Here is a 22,682-nt window from a genome sequence, read left to right on the forward strand (position 1 = left end):
AAGTGGGCTCTACTCAATAAGTTGGGTGACTCTCTAATGCCCCCCCCCCAAGATTCTGATTCACTGATCTGGGGAGAGGCTGAAACATGGCCATTATTATTTTTAAACTCCCCCCCGATGATTCCAATGTGAGTCAGAGTTGAGAAATACTGCCTTGAATCTTTGAATTCCAAAAACATTTTTTTGAGAGAGAGAGAGAGAGCACAAAAGTGACTAGGGGATGGGGGGAGAACATCTCAAGCAGACTCCCACTGAGCACAGGACCTCCCTCAAGACCCTGCAATGATGACCCTGAGCCAAAATCAAGAGTCAAAAAAAAAAAAAAAAAAAGAGTCAGACGCTGAACTGACTGAGCTACCCGGGGACACCCCCAAAACTTTTTAAAGGGGAATGACGGAATTGTCTAATAGCCCCGGAGCCTCCAGAATTTCTGTCCACTCAAATCACATACTAGCATACCTCACTTTAAATTCACCTACTATGTGATCATCGAAGCTTAGCAAACCCAGCCCTGGGGATCATTTGCCAAAGGACTTGTTAGGTAAAGTCTATTTTTCAAGTGGTACTTAGGTAGTTAAGATATGACTCCATTTTGCTGTGTCATAACTGCTGGAGATAATTTCTAAACAAAGTTGAGTTAAGAACAAATAAGATTTCTGCATTTGGGAGCATGAAGGACCTGTTCTGGAGACTTTGATGGTCTGGTGATCAGCTGGCCATGCAAGACTGGGTGCCCTGGGTCTCGACTGTACTTGGGTTTCATGGAGCATTAAAAAGAAATAAGGAAATGAGGAGAAAAGTCGGCTAATTCTGGGAACAAAGCTAAGATCGCTGTAACTGGGGATTGGCCAGGTCACTGCTCCTTTCTTGAGTCACTTTTGGCTATTTTTTTCCTTTCCACAGTCAGGAAATGCCACCTGTATTAGTTCCCAAGGCCACCATAATAAATCCATAACAACGACACTAAAGTATTCTCTCACTGTTCTAGAGGTCAGAAGTCTGAAATCAAAGTGTCAGCAGGGCTGCACTCCCTCTGGAAGCGCTAGGTGAGGATTCTTCCTTGCCTCTTCCAGTGGCTCTGGGTGTCCTTGGCATGTGGCAGTACTCCTCTAGTCTCTGCCTTCATCTGCATGGCTTCTGTGTGCCTCACCCCCTTGTCTCCCGTAAGGATACCATCTTTGAACTTGGGATCCACAATGACCCACGATCCTTCCTTTCATCTGCAAAGATCCTGTTTCCAAATACAGCAGCCACCTTCATAGGTCTGGGATGGACCTCATATAGGTCTCACCCATATCTTTGGGGGACTCACTACACTGCCTTTGTTCAAAGTTCCTTTCTACAGTGAACGTAGATTGGTTCAGGTTTCTGACTCCAAAAGTATGTTATGACCCAGATCTGGATGCTAGGTTTGGGCAATCTATCTGCTTCCAAATGGCCATTCTTAGAGATGGCCTCCACTGAGCCAGGGATAGTGCTCTGCTTCTGGAAGGTTGAAATCGGAGGATGGAGGGAAGTGCCATTTAAAGTCATTTAAAATGCAGATTCCAGTTGAGCAGGCCTAGGGTGGTGCCTGACTGCGTGTATTTCTAACAAGCTCCCAGGTTGGTGCCCAGGGCCCAGGGCCAACACTGAGCAGCCACCTCCAACAGGCCTGATACAGGAAGCCATTCTGTCTAGACGACAAGAATGCAGGCAGCCTTCTGATCCTGTTCAGGGGAAACTGGTCCAGCATCCTCCCCTCCGTGCTCAGGAACAAGGCCCAGACTGAGCCCAGCCACCAGTCTGCTCTTCCCAAGAGGCCTTCGGAATCCTGGAGGGGCGCTCCTACCTTGGTTAGGAATTCCAATAGAGTCAGTGGCCTTGCATGGAGAATCTGCCCTTTCCCAACTCCACCCTCTGACCCCCTGCCTTCCAACCTCTCTCTCTTCTACCCTCTGAGTAAGGGCGCTCAGACAAGCCCATACCCTCCCCCTTACCCCCTCACCCACACAGCAGGGACGGTCCAGGGAACGGCATATATGGCCTCTCTCCCTCCAGCCAGCTGAGGTGCAGCGGGGCGATAAGCACAGGGACAGCAAGACCAACAGGACTGGGAAGAGATCGGTGGGTGTTTTAAGGAGCTCCCAGAAAGTTATGTCATTTCCCTGGCTGAGGAAGCAAGTGGAGAGCCCTCCACAGTGTGGTCAATGTGAGCTGCCCTTCCAGGTGGGCAGCATCAGAGCAGAGTAATGCAGAGAACCCCCAGGGGAGAGGAGGCCACTGTGCCCTGGATTCCCTTCTGGGGGTGGGGCAGGTGGCCCAGAGCAGGGTGACCTGAGCAGGTGTGACGGCCATCCCCTTGTTTAAAGGAGGATGTGGCCTTGCCGATGGTGGCAGCAGTGTCCCACCTGGCAGACATGGACATATCGGACTGGCCAGGCCCGGAGCCCCATGACACAACCGAAAATTAGGACGCTCACCTCAAAACTCCACTGCTTTTCTTTGAACTTTGAGATCACCCCTGCAACCGTCACAGGAAGACTTACTTAATTATCTTAAAAGAGCCAAACATCTCACTTAATATGACCCCGTGACCCTGACAGCGTCCAGCTGTCCATCACCTTAACCTGATGCGAAACACGAAGGTGGGCATTGATATTATCTGCAAACAACTCCAAACTCCTTTAGGAGAAAGTCATACACCACAGAGGATACATTCATTCATGACATTTATTTGTGGCTCAGGGACCCTGTTTAGACTTTCCTCACCGTTCTGTTTACGCTGGGTTAATGGCCAGCCGGAAGTGCCTTGCCTGATGTGTTTGGCTGATGTTGACGAAGTTGACCTTTCCAGGAATGTTTGCAAACCAGGCATGTCTGGGTGGCTTTCTACGTCTCTTTCTCTGCTCCCCACCACCCTGCATCTCCCAATAAGGAAGTGGCTATTTTAGGCTAAGGGAAAATGAGATGACGGGATTTTCCCCAATGGCAGCTGTGCCCGATTCACGGTGAAGAAGCTCTGCCCCTTGCTAGGAGGATAGAACACAGCATCTCCCCTCAGCAGTACCCTTGTATCCAGTCCATCTGTTGGTGACTTATGGTCAAAGGAAAGGAAGGGAGGGAGGAGGAACATGGTGATTGGTGATTTGTGTCTTTTGATATTAGGCAAACTGGTCCAATGGGTAAGAGTCACAGAGAGGAAACCAATCCCATAAAAGGAATTATTTCTGGAAGTGATGAGCTCCCTGCCACAGAAAGTATGCAAGCAGAGACACGAAGAAGGGATCCTTTTTAGTTATTCTCTGCTATGAGAGCATAAGAAATGGAGCCTGGGGAGCTGAAGCGTCTCCCTAGACAGGTAGAATGAGACCTGACAAGGGGGTGAATATCAAGGATGTGCTGAGCAAGTGGACTTGCTGGTTTTCAAATGATTTTCCAGCAGCCCTATGTCCTTTGGGAAAGTGTCTCTCATCGCCCATGTGGCTCTGGGGGACTGCCCCATCTCACAGGGCTGCTGGGGGATGCTCCAAGGAAACCAGAGCCAAATGAGTTGCTTGAGTCCAGAGCCGGGGAGGTCGTGTGACCCTGTGTGAGGAAGCATTCCATTGCCTTGCAGGGTCCTGGCTTGCACACTGGTGAAGTACTAAATATTGTCATTTCTCTCAATTATTGGGGTTCTGCAATGGGGGAGAGGGAAATGGAATCTTTTGGAAAGTTTTCCAGAAAAGCCCATGATGAATGGTAACATCTGGATCATCAGGGAAAGGAAATGGGCACACAAGAGATCAGATGCAAGGTTCTCTGTGGATGGGGCCCGGGCCCTGGCACCTAAGTGATTGAGGGTTGAGGGCTTGTAGGACAGTAGTAGAGACTCACTTGGAAAAGCAGAGCTCGGTGGAGGTGACTAGACTTGGAGAACCACACTGAGGGACCTGGTGAGGAGTTGAGTCTGGAGATACTTAAGTCATCACGGTGGAGTGGGGCTTTGAGGAGCCTGGTCAGGATGTACTTTTGATTCACCTCCCTTGATTCAAATGGCCCACAGTCAGGCTTCCTTGAATTCTAGCTTGCTTGCCAGGAGAGGCAGGTGATGCTTCGGCCAGAAGCCCACTGGGGGGATTCCACTGGGGTTCCGAAGCCAAGGACTCCTGCTACACATCACTAGTGGAATCGCACAATTGCTCCATGATAGCCACAACTGCTCTTAACGTAGAAGGCACCTGGCAAATCTTTGACGGCATCCTTGCTGTTCAGACTTGGCTCCTTCCCAGCACTATCTAGTACTGGAGGGGGAAGTACAAGCATAAACCTGATGTTTTAAACCCACAAATTCACAGTGTTGAGACAGAGAAGCCCTGTATTATCAGCACAATTCCACTTGTGAAATTTCAATTTTGTAGCAATCCCTAATAGGGTCATTGAGAAGTCCTTTGAAAATGACCCGAGGAAACTGTCTAAATGACTCTGTTCCTATTGAGATGAGGATATCATAACATTGCCTGTATCTGTTATCCTCTGCTCTGTAACAAATTACCCTAAAACTTAGTGGTTCAAAACAATAACTAACAGTTACCATCTCGGGGCAGCCCCGGTGGCGCAGCGGTTTAGCGCCGCCTGCAGCCCGGGGTGTGATCCTGGAGACCCAGGATCAAGTCCCACATCAGGCTCCTTGCATGGAGCCTGCTTCTCCCTCTGCCTGTGTCTCTGGCCTCTCTCTCTCTCTGTGTCTCTCATGAATAAATAAATAAAATCTTTAAAAAAAAAACAGTTACCATCTCATACAGTTTCTGTGGGTCAGGGATTCAGGAGAGGCTTAGCAGGGTGGTTCCGGCTTGGGGTCCCTCAAGAGGCTGCAGTCAGGGTGTTAGCCAGGGCTCCATCATCTGAAGGCTCGACTGGGGCTGGAGGAGCCACTTCCAAGGTGGCTTGCGCACGTGCCTGGCTAGTTGGTGCTGGTTATTGGTGGGATTCCTCAGTTTCTTTTTTGTTTTTTAGTTTTATGATTTTATTAACATAAACATGACATGCACATAAGCTGTCTATTCATTTTCTTCGCTACACAGCCTGCCATTGGGATTGGTGACTCTGATGGCCAGCTGGGCTGCTCTTTCCACAATGGCTTTGCAGTTCTTGGAGGATACATTGTGAGCAATCTCTGCACAATAAGATTTGTTGCACATCAGCGGCACTTCAAGCTCCTTGACATTGTGAACTAGGAACTTCCGGAAGCCACTGGGCAGCATGTGCTTTGTTTTCTTGTTGCTCCTGTAACCAATGTTGGGCATCAAGATCTGGCCCTTGAATCCTCTGCATACCCTATTGTCAAGCCTCTGGGTTTCCGCCAGTTGCACTTAATTTTGACATATCGGTCTGACTGGTGCCGGATGAACTTCTTGGTCCTCTTTTAAACGATCTTGGGCTTCACCTGAGGTCTGAGGGCAGCCATGATGCCCAGCAATCGATGGCTGCCACCTCCACAGGCGGCGCCGAGGAAGAGCGATTCCTCAGTTTCTTGCCACATGAACTCCTCCATAGAGCTGACTGCTCCAGAGAATGATCCAACGGAAACAGGGCCAAAGCCACAATGCCTTTTAAGATCTAGCCTTGGACTCACTTCTGCAATATCTTATTGATTCCCAGGTTAGTTCTACTTGATGGGAAGGGGACTCCACCAGGATATAAAATCAGTCAGGGTACAAGGGCACTGTCTTGGAATGGCTACCACAGCATTGTACATTTGTCCCCAGTTGGGAACACTTGGTCCTCACTCACCTGGTTTGATTCAAGAATAGTTAGAAACTTCTCAACTTTTGAATGCAGGGAAGTGGGCTGACTCTTCAAACACATGCCAGGCCAGCCATTTTATTTGTTATTTTATTTTTTAAAAAAGATTTTATTCACTTATTCATGAGAGACACATACAAACACACACACACACACAGAGAGAGAGAGAGAGAGAGAGAGAGAGAGGCAGAGACACAGGCAGAGGGAGAAGCAGGCTCCACGCAGGGTGCCCGATGTGGGACTCAGTCCCAGGACTCCAGGATCATGCCCCCGGCCGAAGGCAGGCGCTAAACCGCTGAGCCACCCACAGATCCCAGGCCAGCCATTTTAAACACAATTGGGTGAAAGGCCAATTTACAGTTTATACCAATTGCTCACCCCAAGTGCTTGGAATCTGTTACACTTCCTAGCCACAGAGTGTCACTGGTGTAGGTGGTTTTGTCTGCCACACATCCTCATCTGTCCATGTTCATCCCATGGGGCCACTGGGCCATCATCCTCTGGCTGCAGGAATGAGCATGGGACCCTGGTCTGGCTAACTGTGGTGCCCCATTTCCCTGCCCAGAGTTATTGGTCCAAGGACAGGGCAAATGACCAAGCAAGGCCACCAGAATCCACCCCCCAAAAAAAATTCAGTATGTGGATTCTGGAAGAGAGAGAAGCTCTCTCTTAATCTGAGTCATGAGCTAAGGGCTTACTGGGTAAGCTGCAAACTGCCAGAGAGGGAAGAAGAAAAAGAGAGAGGAGATTTTTTATTTGAGCACTTGGATCCAGCTATGACTGAAACTGATGAGATCCATCTCTGTTCTCTCCAATTACGTGACACGATAAAATTTCTCAAGTTCACATGGTGTGGAATTCCAAAATCACAACTAGACAATAGTGGGTTTTGAAGAGATAACAAGCAAATGCAGCAGATTTCATTTCTTTAATAGGACCTTAAGTGAGCCAACGACCCATCCCCTGCTGTCTGTAGCCCACAAACACATCAGCCCATCCTCCACCACCTAAGGAAAGAAACAAGCAAAAATTAGAAGGAGCATAAACACCTGCAAGCGAGCCACACCTGCCACCTGGTTTGTACCAAACACTCCAGCATCAAACCAACCCAGCCCAGAATGGTTTTCTCGGCATCCCAGCTGTTCTCAAGCTCTTCGAGGGCAAAGGCTGTGCTTTCTGGGTTCCCAGCCAGCTCTGCATAGTCATTTACAAACAAACCCTTGAAAATGGTTTCTTAAATGGACTAAAACACATAAAGTATGTTCTTTTAATAATACTCAATGTTGAATGAGTCCTAACTAGGCTCCAGGCATTGCGCCAAGTGTTTTACCTGCACTATCTCATTTAATCACCACGTCAGAGGGAGGGAAGTTTCTATTATTATCCTCATTTTACAGGCGCCAAGACTGAGGGCCCAGGAATTAGTAACTTTCCCAATGTCACAGGCTGCTAGAGGTGGAAACTTGATCTTAACACTAATGTGTTTTACTCCACTTTCTTCCCTCTGAAACATCGACACACACACTCACACTCACTCTTCTCTTACTGTCATGGTGGTCTGGCTCTGGCCAAGGGCTTGAAACCAAAACACAATGTTCTTTCGGTGTTATTAGCCATTATCACCCCTAACGAGCCCAAGCAATGTTTTCCTGAGAAAGCCTAGGGTGGAATTCTCGAAGAGCTCCAGTGCCCAGTGCCCCGCCTGGTATTTCAGAGGCCATTTGTGCATGTCTAATTGTGTTTTCTGTGTCAAGAGGGCGGGCTACACTCGTCAGAAGCTCGTTAGGACCCCAGCCAAGGGGTTGTTTGTGATTTCAGGACCAGTGAGAAAAGTGCAGGGTGACGATTTTTGTCTCTAAATGGGCCTCTTGCCGAGAAGCAAATCAGTGTCCAAGTCAACCCCCACCTCCTTCCCGCTTTTTGTGTTTATTTTCTCCAAGCTTCTGTTTATTTTGCTCCTGCAGACAGAAGCGAAAGAGAATATATGGCTCTCGGTGGGTTCGGGGAGCAGATTTTTCTGGGCTTTGTAGAAGTAGTGGAAACTGGTCTAGTCCCTTTCTCTGGGGAGGGGGGAGGAGGGGCTGGGAATTGAGCTGAGCCAAGGCAAAGATTTCCTTCACTTCACAGGACCCACTGAGGCTGACCAACAAGTGGCAGCCCCACGTCATGCACCTGCCATGAGATACTTGTGCATTCTTTCACAGCCTGTATAATTAGGCCCACCAAATTCCCACCCTATGGCTTTATTTTTTTATTTTTTTATTTTTTTTTTCACCCTATGGCTTTAGAAGAAATCTTACCATTTTGCTTGCAATTAGGGCATCTGGCCAGCAGGAGGACCAAGACACTTGGGATGACACCAAATCTGCGAGGCTACTGTGTAATTAAATGTTCACAAAGATACATCTTCTTTACCAGTCACGTTTTAAGTATGTTGAACACTCTAGATAAAGCAGCAGCAAACCAGCATGGCATTTAGAAATACCATCCTGTGGGGCTAATTTTTTAAAATTAAGAGAAGACCTACTTCTTGACCTAACCTCTGGTTATTCAGACTTCAGATCACCAATCTCCAATAACCAGAGCCCCTGGAGGCATGTGCCTCCCTGGCTGCTGGGGACTCATCCTGATGAGCTTCAGGACTCACCAGAAACTCAAGATGTGCCCTCTGAAACATCAGGAAAAAATAAAATTACCTCCAGTTTACTTCCAGGGCTTATTGTATTTTATTGTATTTTTAATTTTTGAATTCTGGCATCCTATAATGTGGTGTGTAAGCTGATACTTCACTCCTCCAGATGTGTCATCACCAAAGCGCCCCATCTCCTGATTCTTACGAACGAAGGAGGGCGGCATGGGGGACAGAACCTAAGGAGTTAAGAGAATTGCAGCCAAAGGGGAAATGAGCCACAGCCAAGCGTGGGACCCATCCAATATCTTCCTTTCATTGTTCTGTGGACCATGTCCTTTCCAATTCACACACAGACACAGAGCGAGGGCTGCCTCCTTTACCACCTCAAAGGGAAGAAGCATTATTTGATGTGGTAAAGACTTGGTAACCAGCTTGGCTTTGGAGGCTCCTTCAGTCACTTGGCCACTGGCTCACAGCTCAGCTGCACTCTGTGGGGACGGGGGTGGGAGGGATGAGCTTGTCCTCAGCCTGGATCAGGGAGCAGCCCCCGATCCAGCCGGTAAAAAGTGACTCACTCACACGCAGATTGGAGACTCCATTCCTCCCAGAAGCAATAAACAGCCCGGCCTCTCCCCTCCTTGGGCAGAATGCTTATGATACCATCAGCCCTTTGCAGGCAAAATTTCCTTTTCTCCAAGTATGTCAGACAGGGTGACTCATTCTTCATGACCCAGGTTAACCCAAACACACACAGGAACAGAGTGATAAATCCTCGGGTTCTTAAGGAGAGCATGAGGGAACAGCATAAGAAAGGTCTTGCAGAATGTTCTTGAATCAGGGAGGTTCTCAAATCAGAATCCTTGTCGGCTATCACCAGGCAGTGGCTCGGCAGGGCTCCATCCATCCCTCAGCCATGGATGGTGACTGAGCTCTTACTACACACAGGTGCTGTGCACGGCGCTATGGAGGACATGAAGGGGCTTGGCAATGAATCCTCCTTTAGCAAGCCCACGGTCTAACAAGAGAGGTAGAACCACACTAAAAGAAGAAAATGATCTTGTCTAAAGAGAGGTGCCTACTAAGTGTGGCAGACCCTATGGTTACCTTCCCAGCATTCTTCCCTTCCTACTGATGGAAACCTGATCTTGTTCAGGGATGGAGTAGAGGTATCTAGATTTCAGAGAATGTGGTGCCTGTCTGGAGGTGGGCACGTGACGCAGTTCTGCATGATGGAAATGTGCCCAAAGGATTCTGGGAAAGAATCACTATAGCCATCCTTGCCTCCTGGCTTTGAAGGTGGTATGAGGGCTGAAGCCACAGCGGCTATCCTGCAACCAGGAGGCAACTTTAAGACTAACAGGTGACACTATGGGGATGATGAATAAGAAAGAAGAAGAGATTTGCCTGAATCTTTAATGACTCCACCAAGTAGTTGCCAACTTCTCAACTTCTCAAGGTGTGGGAATAGTAACCTCCAGATATTTTACAAGACCATTGTTGGATGGGTTTCCTGTTCCTGGCAGCTGCAAGCATTCCTGACTGGTACATTTGGATACTGGGGGAGTATGGAAGAAAGAGAGATTAATTTCCAGTTGAATGGATCAGGGGAAAATGTTGAAAGGCATGTAACTTAGGCCTTCACAATATGATTTGTATGTGGGAGGCGGGAGAAAGGGCATGCTGGAAGAAAAACATCTGATAATGGTGTCATTTATTTAGTTTCTACTAAGGTCCAGGAGGTATTCTATTTTTTTTTAATTTTATTTAAATTCACTTTGCCAACACATAGTATAACACCCAGCGCTCATCCCATCAAGTGCCCTCGTTAATGCCCATCACCCAGTTACCCCATCCTCCCACTCACCTCCCTTTCCATAGCCCTTTGTTTGTTTCCCAGAATTAGGAGTCTGTCATGGTTTGTCTTCCTCTTTAATTTTTCCCCATTCAGTTTCCCCCCTTCCGTTACGGTCCCTTTCTTATATTCTACATATGGGTGAAACCATATGACCATTGTCAAAATGGTCAAAGGATCTAAATGTGAGACAAGAATCCATCAAAATTCTAGAGGAGAACACAGGTGACAACCTTTTTGAACTTGGCCACAGCAACGTCTTGCAAGACACATCTATGAAGGCGAGGGAAACAAAAACAATAATGAACTATTGGGATTTCATCAAGATAAAAAGCTTCTGCACAGCAAAGAAAACAGTAAAACTAAAAGGCAACCTACAGAATGGGAGAAGATATTTGCAGATGACATCTCAGATAAAGGGCTAGTATCCAAGATCTATAAAGAACTTATCAAACTCAACACCCAAGAAGCAAACAACCCAGTCAACAAATAGGCAGAAGACATGAACAGACATTTCTCCAAACAAGACATACACATGAAAAAAATGCTCCACATCACTCACCATCAGGGAAATACAAACCAAAATCACAATGAGATACCACTTTACACCGGTGAGAATGGCGTGAGAATGGCTAAAATTAACAAGACAGAAAACAACAAATGTTGGAGAGGATGTGGAGAAAGGGGAACCTTCTTGCACTGTTGGTGGGAATGTGAACTGGTACAGCCATTCTGGAAAACAGTGTGGAGGTTCCTCAAGAAATTAAAAATAGAGCTACCCTACAACCCAGGAACTGTACTACTGGGTGTTTACCCCAAAGATACAGATGCAGTGAAACAATGGGACACCTGCACCTCAATATTCATAGCAGTAATGTCCACAATAGCCAAACTCTGGAAGGACCACGATGTCCTTCGACAGATGAATGGATAGAGAAGATATGATATATCCACAAGATGGAATATTACCCAGCCATCAGAAAGAATGAATACCAGGTGTAATGTATCATCTCATGTAATCCTCCCAGCAAACTACTAAGAGACAGATTATTACCATGTGTATTTTGCAGAAATCAAAGAGCTACAGAGAAGTTAAGTAACTTTCCTCTTAAGTGAAGGAGGGGCGATTCAAACTCCAACCAATCTGACTCTGGACTATTTGTTCTTCATAAACACGTATTTATCTCTCCTCTGAGAACATTTCTCAGATAAGGTGATATCTAACCCCAGAGTTGAGGGATGAGTAGGAGTTGGACAGGCAAAAGTCTGGGGGAGACGAGGCAGGTGGGGAGGGGTATTTGTGGTGGAGGGGGCATAGGGCAGCAGGCAGGGCAAGAGAAAGTGCTGGAACTAATGTACGCATGTGCTTCTTCGCTGCAGGGCTATTTGCAAGAGCAGGAGATTGGCTATAATCCACCTGTCCTCAACCACAGCCAGGTTAAGTACAGTGCGTCACACAATGGGATGTCACGAGGCTGTGTTGAGAAATGAAGATGTACTGGTCAGAAAGCCTCTCCAGAATGGGGTAAGTGAAAAGACAAAGTGCAGAACATGTTATTGTTGCTACTTTTGGTGTAAAAAGCAGATGAGGAGTGTCTGTTTCTGCACACGGTATATGCATAAAGTCTGGAAGGAGAAACAAGAAACTGAAACCTTGATATGCATGGGGCAGAGCAAAGGAGGGTAAACTGTTGCCGTGTGGCACTGTGTCCTTGAACCGTGGAAATGTCACCTATCAGAAAATCAAAAAAAAATATAAAGAAAGAGAAGAAGGGACACCTGGATGGCTCGGCGGTTGAGCATCTGCCTTTGGCTCAGGGTGTGATCCCAGGATACCGGGATCGAGTCCCACATAGGGCTCCCTACATGGAGCCTGCTTCTCCCTCTGCCTGTGTCTCTGCCTCTCTCTGTGTGTCTTTTGTGAATAAATAAATTAAAATCTTTAACAAAAAAAAAAAAAAATCCAGATCTCCCTTCCCCACCACCCCAATTTTTTACTTTTGCAAGATGACTTCAGAGCTGGTGCTGGGCACGCCCCGGCCCTGCTGGGTGCGCGGTGCAGCTGCCTCTTCACGGCGCTGAGACCAGTGAGCCTTTGAGACCCCGGCGCCCGCAGGTTCCAGACAGAGGAGAGCCACAGGCAGATCTGGACTTTGAAGGTTCCCCATGGCTACGCTATGGACAGCTCGCACCTGACCTCGTCCTCACGATTTGGGGGAGGAGGCAGGGGAGAGCCCTCTGGGTCCAGCCTGAGGTAGTGGCTGCGGGGAGGAGAGAAGAGGAAGTCTTCTCGAGGACACTGAAGAGAGGTTACTTCGCGGGCCAGTGATGGCCTGAGCAGCCCACGGGCAGGTGCGGAGGCCTCCAGACCAGCTCCCGACAGGAGCTGCGGGAGAGAGTGGTATCCCTTGGCGGGGAGCATAGAGGCAAAAACAGAAAGGTCATGTTTATGAGGCACCCTGACGACCAAGAGCCATGCACCGGGGCACTCACCCAGTCTGGGGAGGGTGACTTTGAGGGGCAGAGCAGATGAGGCCTGCAGGTGTTGAAATAGCGAAGACACCTGCTTCCAAACTGCAAATCTGACTAGAGCCCCCCGCAGGATCGGTACAAGCGCTCGGGAAGCTGGCAGGATGGACCGTGGCAGAGCGCGGGTCTAGGACACAGCGTGGACTGACTGGCGGGCTCCTACACATCCTGCAGGGCCCTCCTGGGCCTAACCCCTAGGAAGGAAGCTCCAGACTTCTGTCTCAGCCACCTCTACTTTCAGGGACTGCGTGGGCAAAGACGGGCCCCTCCAGACCCCTCTACTTCCCCTGTTCCTACACCTCAGCCCTTGAGTGAAGATGCTTTCCTGTTCACCGAGGTAATGTTTGTCATGTTTTGGCCATATGTCTGGCTAAACCATGTGGAAAGAGCAGGGGCCTAAGAATTTCTAGAAGATTGTGATCTCTAGAGGGTCGGGGACAGCCGGGTCTGTGTCTCTAGGTCCGTCAGTTTCAGCGTGAACCTCACCTTCTCGGAGCCTTCCCTGACTCACTACAACAGGCTATTTGGCTCCACTGTGATGAGCAGGATGCTGGGGGCTGGGCTCACGTCCCCTTCTGCCACGCTCTGCTGCTGGCAGTCCTAGGGCAAGCTACATCACCTCTCTGAGCCTGTTTTCCCATCTAATAAATGTGCCTTCCTATGGGGCTGTTGTGAGGATCACAGGACTTCAGACACATCACTCAAATCTCCTTGGCTCTATCCAGAATCTGGGCATGTCTCACCCTGTCCAGCCTGCTACAAGCCACCACCATCACTCCCTGAACCGTCACCGGTCCCCTTGCCCCCTCCTTTGCCCCCACAGGCCACACTGCACACGGCAGCCAGGGCGATCAGATCATGTCCCTCGGCCCAGAGCCCCCCAGTGACATCCTGGGTCCTCTGGAGCAAAGCCCAAGTCCCTGTAGTCCCCAAAAATTCCTGCCTGCACCCGTTTTTCTCTCTACCTCCTCCCCCTGTCCCTCTCTCTTGCTCCACTTTAACCACACTAGCCTCCTTGCTATTCTTTGAACAAGCTTGGCATTCTCCTGCCTCAGGGCCTTTGCCCTTGCAGTTCCCTTGGCTCAGAACATTGTTCCTCCAGATATTTGGTGGCTCCACTCTCTCCATCTCTTAGCCTAAATGTCCCCTTCTCTGTGAACTTTCCAAGATACAACCACCATCAACCCAGTACTCACTGTCCCCTTACCCAGCTTTGGCTTCCTCCAGAGCTCTCACCACCATCTGCCACAGAGCTATCTTACTGACTTAGCTCCTTTTTGTCTACTCCTTCCCACTAGAGCCAGAGCTCACATGGCAAGGATTTGGACTTTTCTCACGGGCATATGCTCAGCACATGAAACAGAGCTTGGCATTCAGTAGGTGCTCCATGAGGGCCTGGTGGCAATCCACTCTGAACACTCGAGGCCCATGCCACACCAGTTACTTAAATATTTGGATATCACTTCCGGCTGGGAAACCTCTGGCTGGACCCAGCCTGGGGTTTATGGAGCAGAGCGGAGAGGAGCCAGCACAGCAATGGGCCATTTGGAGTTGGAGGCAGAGAGGTGCCCCTTGCCTCTAAAATATCTTCTTATTCAGTTGCCTTGAGGCTTCTAATTCCACTGAAGCTCCCTCTCTTGGGGATTTAACGCACTCCCTGTGCTTCTCCTTCCAAATAGAAATATTCCAATGTCAGCACTCCAGTCCCCAAAGACAGTAAAGGCTGCTCCTACCAGGCACAATAGTTCTGTACAACAAACCACCCCAAATTCACACACATCCCCCCCGACTCCTCCCCCAGCAGGCTAGCCCAGGGACACTGCGAGGCCTCCAGAAGACAAGCCGGGAATTAATACCCTGTGGCTACAAGACAAACTGAGTCAGAAGGTGGGTGGATTCCAACTTCTGATGGGAGGAATTACAAAGTCACTGTCGAAAGACGTCGATACTGGGAGGGTAGAGAAATATGGTCAATTTTTGGTATCAATCGTTTGCACTGTTTCCAATCTACCATTTACATTAAGGAGAAGACAGAGGAGACAAATAATAAGTAAATAAATACATAGATAAATCCCATGACCAGTTTCTGGGCCCATTTCCTTTCCTGGAGCTTTGAGCTGTGGGTCAGAAATCTAGCTACCTGGCTACAGCCCAGGTGGAGAGATCCAGATGAGCCAAGCCATCCAGCCACTTCTCTCAAGCCACCAGGTGTGGGAGGAAAGTTCTCCTGGACCCTCTAGGCCATGCCAGTGGTTAGCTAAATACTCCTGAATGACCCCCAGCCAAAGCCATGGGCATCACAAGTGTCACCCAATGAAGCCCTGTCTGAATTCCTGACTCACAAAATTATGAGAGCTAATCAAATAGTGATTAAAGCCACTGTGTTTGGGATATAGTACATGCCCAAAGCAGGAGTTGGACCTGGCTCATTTAATTCCAAGTCCTAAGACCACCAAGAACCTGACTCCCCAGAGCTGAGACGTTCAGTTTGACAGTGAGGAAGATGGCTCTCCAAAGGAAGCTTTGCAACAGCCACATCTTTTAAAAAATCAGAACGCCCATGGCAGTGCTGGCACTTACCTTGATGGCCTGTCACAGGGCCGAGTGCCCCCGCCTGCTCCCTGCTCCCCACTCCCCTGGGTGCACACCTGAGCTTTCCTGTCCATGTGTGTGGCACCAGGCATCAGACACCAACTGACACCTTGCATAATGGCCTGCTTCTCTCACCCAGCTCAGATCTGTCTTTGGAGCAGATTGCACTAAAGCTCTGTGGGTTTCCTGCCTCAAAAAAATGCAGTTTCTGCCCAAGGCTTATTATCAAGTTTTCCCTGGAAATGTCATTAATAGCATGAATAGCTCATGCAGAGCTGAAGTAAAGGTGAGGAGGCGGCTCGGTCATGACTGCGGTGACTAATTACTGGCTTTTATCCTTGTTCCTTCGTGTCCAAATTTCATCCATAGTTTATAATTCATTTGGTTTTATATTCAAAGAAAATGTAAACACAGAACACAACAGGAAGTGTGCCATGACTCAGGTGGCCTGTGCTCCTAGTGTATCTGTCCCACAGCCTGAATGTGGGGGACTTTGTGCCGAACCCAGCCCTTTTATCTGAAGCTCTGTGGTGGTCGAGCCACGTTGTGACCCCTCCGTGTGGTTTCTGCTTCCCATGTTTGCAAATCATTTGTGTGTTTGTTCTTTCTCTTCACTGCCTCACCATGACTCAGTACTGCCCTTAGTTTAACACTGTTTTCAAACCAATGACACCTAAAAAGCTGTCTTGCACAAGATTTCTTACTAGGATTCTCAGCAAAGGGGCAGCCATTGGCAGTGGGTCTAACCCACAGGTATGTTCAGTTTGTTCTGTAAGGTGTTTTCTAAAAAAATGAGTCACTATTTAAAAGTTAGAATTTCACCAAAAAATGATAGCAGATACTAATGTTTACCTACCCAGTATCTGTTTTCCCTGTTTCTTTGGCTATGAATCCTGATTTTAACAGGGCAACAATGTGCCCAGAGGAAAGACTACATTTCCCAGCCTCCCTTGTGGCAAGACAAGATCGTGTGACACTTTTTTTTTTTTTCATGCGACTCAGTTTTAACCAATAAGGTGGAAGTGGTGGGTTCCTTTTGCACTTCTCTTCTTTTTTCCTGCTGTCTGGAAGAGGGATGAGTGGCTGGCACTCCAGCAGCCATCTTGAACTGTGAATTGACCTCGAGGATAGAAACCATATGCTGGAACACTGGGGGAGGAAGAAAGAAAGGTCTTGAGTCTCTTTGGTGACTCTCAGTAGCCAGAAAATAGCCTTAAACTATCTGCCTCCTGACTTCTTTTTAATGAGTAAAAACAACAACAACAACAACAACAACAACAAAAAAAAACAAAAAAAAACAAGCAAAACCTTTCTTGTATAAGGCACTGTAATTAATTGTGGATTTTCTGTAAGCCAACCTAATCCTGAGACAGTGCTTCTCTTGAAAAATCAAAATATCTAGTAATCTGGATATATATACTCTATAACAGCATCATTGAAATGTAGTTCACACACCAAACCATTCACCTACTCATAGTGTACAATTCACTGATTCCTAGAATATTCAGAGTTATGCATCCATCCATCACCATCTACTTTTTATCACCCCGAAAACATTTTCATCATTGCAAAACAAAAATCTATACTCACTAGCAATCATGCCTCTAACCCCCACCGTAGTCCCACACCATCAATCTACCTTCTGTCTTTGTGGATTTGTCTATCTGGACATTTCATGTAAATGGAGTCATACAATATGTGGTTCGTATGACTTCTTTCACTGAGCATGGTGTTTTCAAGGCTCATCAGTGTCATATAGCATGTGCCAGGATTTCATTCCTTTTGATAGTTGGATAATATTCCACCTCATGAGGATGAGACAGTGTAGGGGAAGTGGGAGGGACTTAACTCCTATAAAGCCACTGGTCTGAGGCTGGGGTTAAAAGTTTCCATAAGCTTAGAGACAAATACCTCCTTAAGGAAAGTCAATGAATGAGAGATAACAACCATTAGGGAGTAAAGGTTGTCTGAGCAAAATTAGAAATAACAATTTTAAGCCCGTTTGCACAAGTCTTTCTATTTTTCCAGAGCCCTGAGAATGTTGACCACAAAGGAGGGAATCCTGTGATTGTCTTGTGTCCCCTTGACCACAAGATAATGACCGTGGGACTGAAGGATACTTCCTTACTCCCAGCTCTTCACTCTTTAGAGAAGTGCCTTGATAAGCCTTGCATACCACCCCTTTGGAGGGCGACATTCCTTTTTCTGGTTGGGTCCCTTGTATCCAAGCTATCTCTGATAAACACTGCCTGCTTCCTTTTTCTCAAGTTCAGTATTCATTCCTATGTCATTGAGACTCAAGAACCTGGTCTTGGGGTCCAGTAACAGGTGTACCACACTGTGTTGATCCATTCAAGTGACCGACACTCCTGATGGGCAGTTGCTCACTGGATGGGAGTTGAATCAGCCCGCCCCCTACAGCTGGGGTGCAGCTTCCCAGTCCTTCCAGCTGTCTCCCCTCATGAGACTGTGAGTGGGCATTTATCATCACTCTTGCACATCTGTTTTCTTATAGAAGAGTATTTTTTGGAATCCAGGTGTCTAATAAAATCTGAACAAAAGGCCAACAGTCATGTACTTTTCTTCCAACCAGCCAGCCAGTTCCATCCATAAGGTACCCACCCAGAACCTGTGGCCTTTTGTAATTGCAGCTCCCAGTCTGGTTAAGCTCATCATTTTTAAAAAAAGACATTAGGGGCACCTGGGTGGCTAAGTCAGTTAATCATCCAACACTTGGTTTTGGCTCAGGTCGTGATCTCAGGGTCATGAAATCCAGCCCTGGGTCGGGCTCCACCCTCAGCATGGAGTCTACTTGGGTTTCTCTCTCTCTTTCTATCGCTCTCTCTGTCTCTCTCTTTCCCTCCTTGCTGGCCCTCCTCCACTCCCTAATTTTAAAAAAATCTAAAAAAAAAAAGACACAAGGGACATGTCTAGCTCCCTCTCTGAGTACTCCTCAGCTGGCCAAAGCTCCTCTTATAAAGCAGGAAGGTGAAAAAAAAGGCAGGAGGGAGAGAAGGTGTTCAGGGAAGGAGATGGTGGTAGGTTGAGGCGGCCCAGGGCCCATGGGAGAAGAGGGCAGGCACATTCCAAGCTCTTCCCAGGAAGGAGGCAATGGGGCCACTGTTTGGGGGCTTCCCTTCCCTCTCCATCAGCTAGGAGTGAGAAGGGCCCAGCCACCCACTCTGGAGCATGTGCCCAGAACTTCATTTGGTTCTTGAAGCAGCCCCCAGGTTTGGAACACCAGATTCTACAGAGAATCCTTTTCATGGAGGGGAGCATGGTGGACTAGGACTCCGGTCCAGTTCTTCCCTAGAGTCGTCCCTTATGAGGGCTCACTGGGACTCGCAGTTAAGGCAACAGGATCTGCACTGTGCATGGCTGTTTACCTATGTCATTACAGTCTGAGACTATATCCTACAGTTGGGGCTTTTTTGGGGGGTGGGGTTGTTTAAAAAAAGAGCCTTTTTCTCCCAGCCTATAGTGAGAACCATGATAGGTACTAATTTGATTTTTAATCACCTTACTTGATGATGCAAAGAGTTGGCAGCCTTAAGGCAGTCCCCAAAATGTTTTTTTTTGTTTCTTTATCTTTGTGATTCCAGAAAACCCCAAAATGGGGATCACCCCATACCACAGAGTGCTTTAAGCCTGTCTAATTTTGATACTCAGAAGAAAACTGTAAAATACAGAGAGTGGATGTCTACCTCTCCACTTTACAAATGACAGGCTCCATTCGAGTGAATAATCTGCCTGAGGTCCCTGGTGAGTCCTCAACACCCCCATCTCCCCACTTTGCTGTCTCTGAAATGTCTTGCATAGTCATTGGAAATTACCATTTCATCAAAATCTTTGGGGTCTAGGGACTTCTAGATCAGTGACAGAGTGGCAAAAAAAGGGACTTCCGCGTAATCTTCTATTCCTGCTGAGGCAGCTGAGCACTGCCCTCCCCTCCACCATCCACATGACCGGCACGCAGAGACGACCAAGTGAGGCGAGTGCTGGTGCAGGCCCCCTGAAGGTAACTCCCTACGTTCCAGTTCATTCTGGTCCATCTGGGAGCCGTGCAGAGAATTTGGACTTGCTTTGTAGTTCGTGGGGGGAACAAAACGAAACTCTTGGTTCAGTCTGAGGTTGGCAAATTAGCATGCATTGTTCTAGGGTGTTCAGTTCCCTTGAAACCTTTGGAACATGGAAGCAGTACCCCCCTCCCCCCCGAGGGCCCCCAGGGACTGCTGTGCCTTATGATGGAACTGTCTTTAATTGGCAGAGGTACAGCCTTCTCTGCCTTTTCCTAACTCCTGGTTTTTCACAGGCAGATAAACACCAGCACTGAGTCAGAGCCCAAGAACAATCACCCACTCCTTGGTGGGCCAGGGTTGGGGTGGAGAGAGGCAGGCACAAAAGCCAAGATAGTCCTCCTATTGGGATGCTCCTGAGACAAACCGGTGGGATGTGCATTTCCATCATTCCTTACAATCAGCCCAGACTGCTGCTTTGTCCTTTCTTTTGGAGGTGAAAAGCTCTAGCTGAGGATTTCCCTGGAAGGTCACTGTCAGGGTGGTGTGGGGCCGTGGATTCCTACTGCTAGCTTAATTCATTATGGTTCCCTTTCTTCTTGTCCCTGGCATGGCACAAATCCAAAGTGGGAGACAGGAGAAAAGAACCCATTTTGAGCTTATTCTGTGAGAAGCATATTCCTGGTCCACAAGGCAGGGATGGGAAGGAGAGAGAGAAGATGGCTAGGACTTAGTGGTACCTCCCCATCCCCCACCACGGCCCGTGATCTTGCAGTGCCGATGCTGGGAAATATGGCTCTCTGGGAGGACCCCCAGAATGCTAAGGAGGTGGTGTTGTCCCTTATAGGGGAATGTGGGAAGGCTTCCTGGAGGAGGTGCCACCCTGTTGTGGTCTGGAAGGGTGTGAGGAAGGTTTCCACAAGGGGCATTGCAGGAGGAAAGAGCCTAGACCGGAGCAAGTGGCTAACTTCCACTTAAGAAATGGCCATGGGAGGGATCTCTGGGTGGCACAGCTGTTTAGCGCCTGCCTTTGGCCCAGGGCACGATCCTGGAGACCCGGGATCGAATCCCACGTCGGGCTCCCGGTGCGTGGAGCCTGCTTCTCCCTCTGCCTATGTCTCTGCCTCTCTCTCTCTCTATCTCTCTCTCTCTCTCTCTGTGACTATCATAAAAAAAAAAAAAAGAAATGGCCATGGGAGAGAAACCAGGAAAATAACTACTTGGAAAACATGAGTGGTGAATAAACACATGAATCAGGGAAATGCAAATGCAGACCAGAGGAAGCTAGAAGCTATCTTCTTACACCCACTAAATTGGCAAAGACAGAAATCTGACAATACCATGGTTTGGCGAAGTTTTGGGACAACAGGAATGCTCACCCACAGTCAGTGGGTGTAAATTGTTAGGGCCGCATTGAAGAGCAATGTAGCATGTGTTGTCAAGTGGAACGTTCACATTCCCCCTAAGCCAGCAATTCCACTCCCGGGTGTTCACGTGCTTCAGGCAACCCACTCGAGAATGTTCTCAGCAGCGCCAATCACCATAGTAGACACTGGAAACACCACACATGTTCACTGGGAGGAGGTTTACTCACACCTGGAACCCAATGCAGCAAGGAAATGAGCCTGGACTTCTCTCCCCAAACAGATCCTGGGCACGTGGGCCCAACCCTAAATCAATCATTTTGGTGGAGGGGAGGGGATGGATGGGGTGGGATGGGGTGTGGGGGTAGTATATGCTAATTGCTTAAGGTAGGCAGGACTCCCTTCTGAGGCCCCATCCAAACTCAAAGGCTGGGCTGAGGGTGGGGGGGTGGGGGTGGGGGAGCAGTGGGTCCCCAGAGGAAACCAGGAGGGGGACACCATAGAGGGCAGTATTGATGCCCCTCCACGCTCCCACCACAGACTGGTAACAAGCTTTTGCACCCCTGCCCCAGCTGCTGTGTGCTCTAGGGCTCCACTTGGGCTCCTGGAGCACCTCCTGCCCTGAGGAAGAGCCGTCCCTGCACCCCTTCCCAGGGGAGCCTGTGGCCTCACCCTTGGTGAGGTAAGGGGAACCCCAGCTTCCTTGCTTTGGGGCAGGACAAAGTGGGGGGTGTGATTTGCACCTGAGAGCTGCCACAGAGTAGGGCTGAGGCAGGGACTCCCCCCCAGATCTTACCCTCGGTTTCCTCCCCTTCTTTCACTCTTGGCCAGGTGTCTCCTAGGAGCCTTCGCATCTTTCACTCGGCCTCTGTGTCCGGCAGAGTCCAGGGGCTACCTTATCAGAAGAGGAGTGAACAGAGACTGAGCCAGAAACACAACAGGGGACAAGAGGAATAGTGGCGAGAACTTGATTTTATAAACTTGGAGGAACCCCCAGCCTCTCTCGACTTCGCTTCATCAATTACAACCAGAAGACATAATCCAGCAGTTTATAGAAGGAATTATTGTCAATGTCCAGGAAACACGTGGACATTGCACAGTGTCATAATCCAAGAAATTAAAACATTTTTCATCTGTCAGAGGCAGGGATCAGAGTGGGTGTTCTCGCCCATTTAGGCAGGGTGTGCAGAGGGGGGCCCTACTCTACAGATAGAAGTATTAATGGGTGTAATATTTTGGGAATGTGGTTGGGCAGTATCTATAAAAATGTTACGTGATGGGGGCACCTGGGTGGCTCAGTTGGTTAAACATCTGACACTTGACCTCAGGTCAGGTCTTGATCTCGAGGTTGTGGGTTCAAGCCCCTTGTCAGGCTCCATGCTGAGTGTGGTGCCTCTTTAAAAAAAAACAAAACAAAAACAAAAAAGTTAAATGGGAAAACCCTTTGACCCAGAAATTCCACTTCTATGAATTTATCCTGCAGCAATATTTGCACAAAAATGCAAAGAAATGTGTACAAGTATGTAACTTCAGTACTGTGATACCAGCAACTTGTGAACAACCTAAATGGCCTTCCGTTGGGGGTTTGGTTAAAAATGACAGAACAGGGGCGCCTGGGGGGCTCAGTCGGTTGAGTGGCCGACCCCTGATTATGGCTCAGGTCATGACCTCAAGGTCATGAGATCAAGCCCCATGTGGAGCCTGCTTAAGATTCTCTCTCTCCCTCTCTGCCTGTTGCCTGTCCCTCCCACCACCTTGCTTTCACATGCTCTTTCTCTAAAATAAATAAATAAATAAATAAATAAATAAATAAATAAATAAATAAAATAAAAACAGCAGAATACTGCTGAGATGGGACACTAGACTGCCATTAGGAAGAACGTGGTCGGGATCCCTGGGTGGCACAGCAGTTTAGCGCCTGCCTTTGGCCA

At 48.3% G+C, this 22,682-nt stretch overlaps 1 pseudogene; it reads right to left on the reverse strand.

Annotated features, from left to right (window-relative positions):
* Positions 1 to 5,018: 5,018 nt before the first annotated feature.
* LOC106558769 lies at positions 5,019 to 5,428 on the reverse strand (annotated as a pseudogene).
* Between the last annotated feature and the right edge of the window lie 17,254 nt (positions 5,429 to 22,682).

The sequence above is a fragment of the Canis lupus genome, chromosome 5 (assembly GCF_011100685.1).
Source record: "Canis lupus familiaris isolate Mischka breed German Shepherd chromosome 5, alternate assembly UU_Cfam_GSD_1.0, whole genome shotgun sequence".
Classification (NCBI taxonomy): Eukaryota; Metazoa; Chordata; class Mammalia; order Carnivora; family Canidae; genus Canis; species Canis lupus.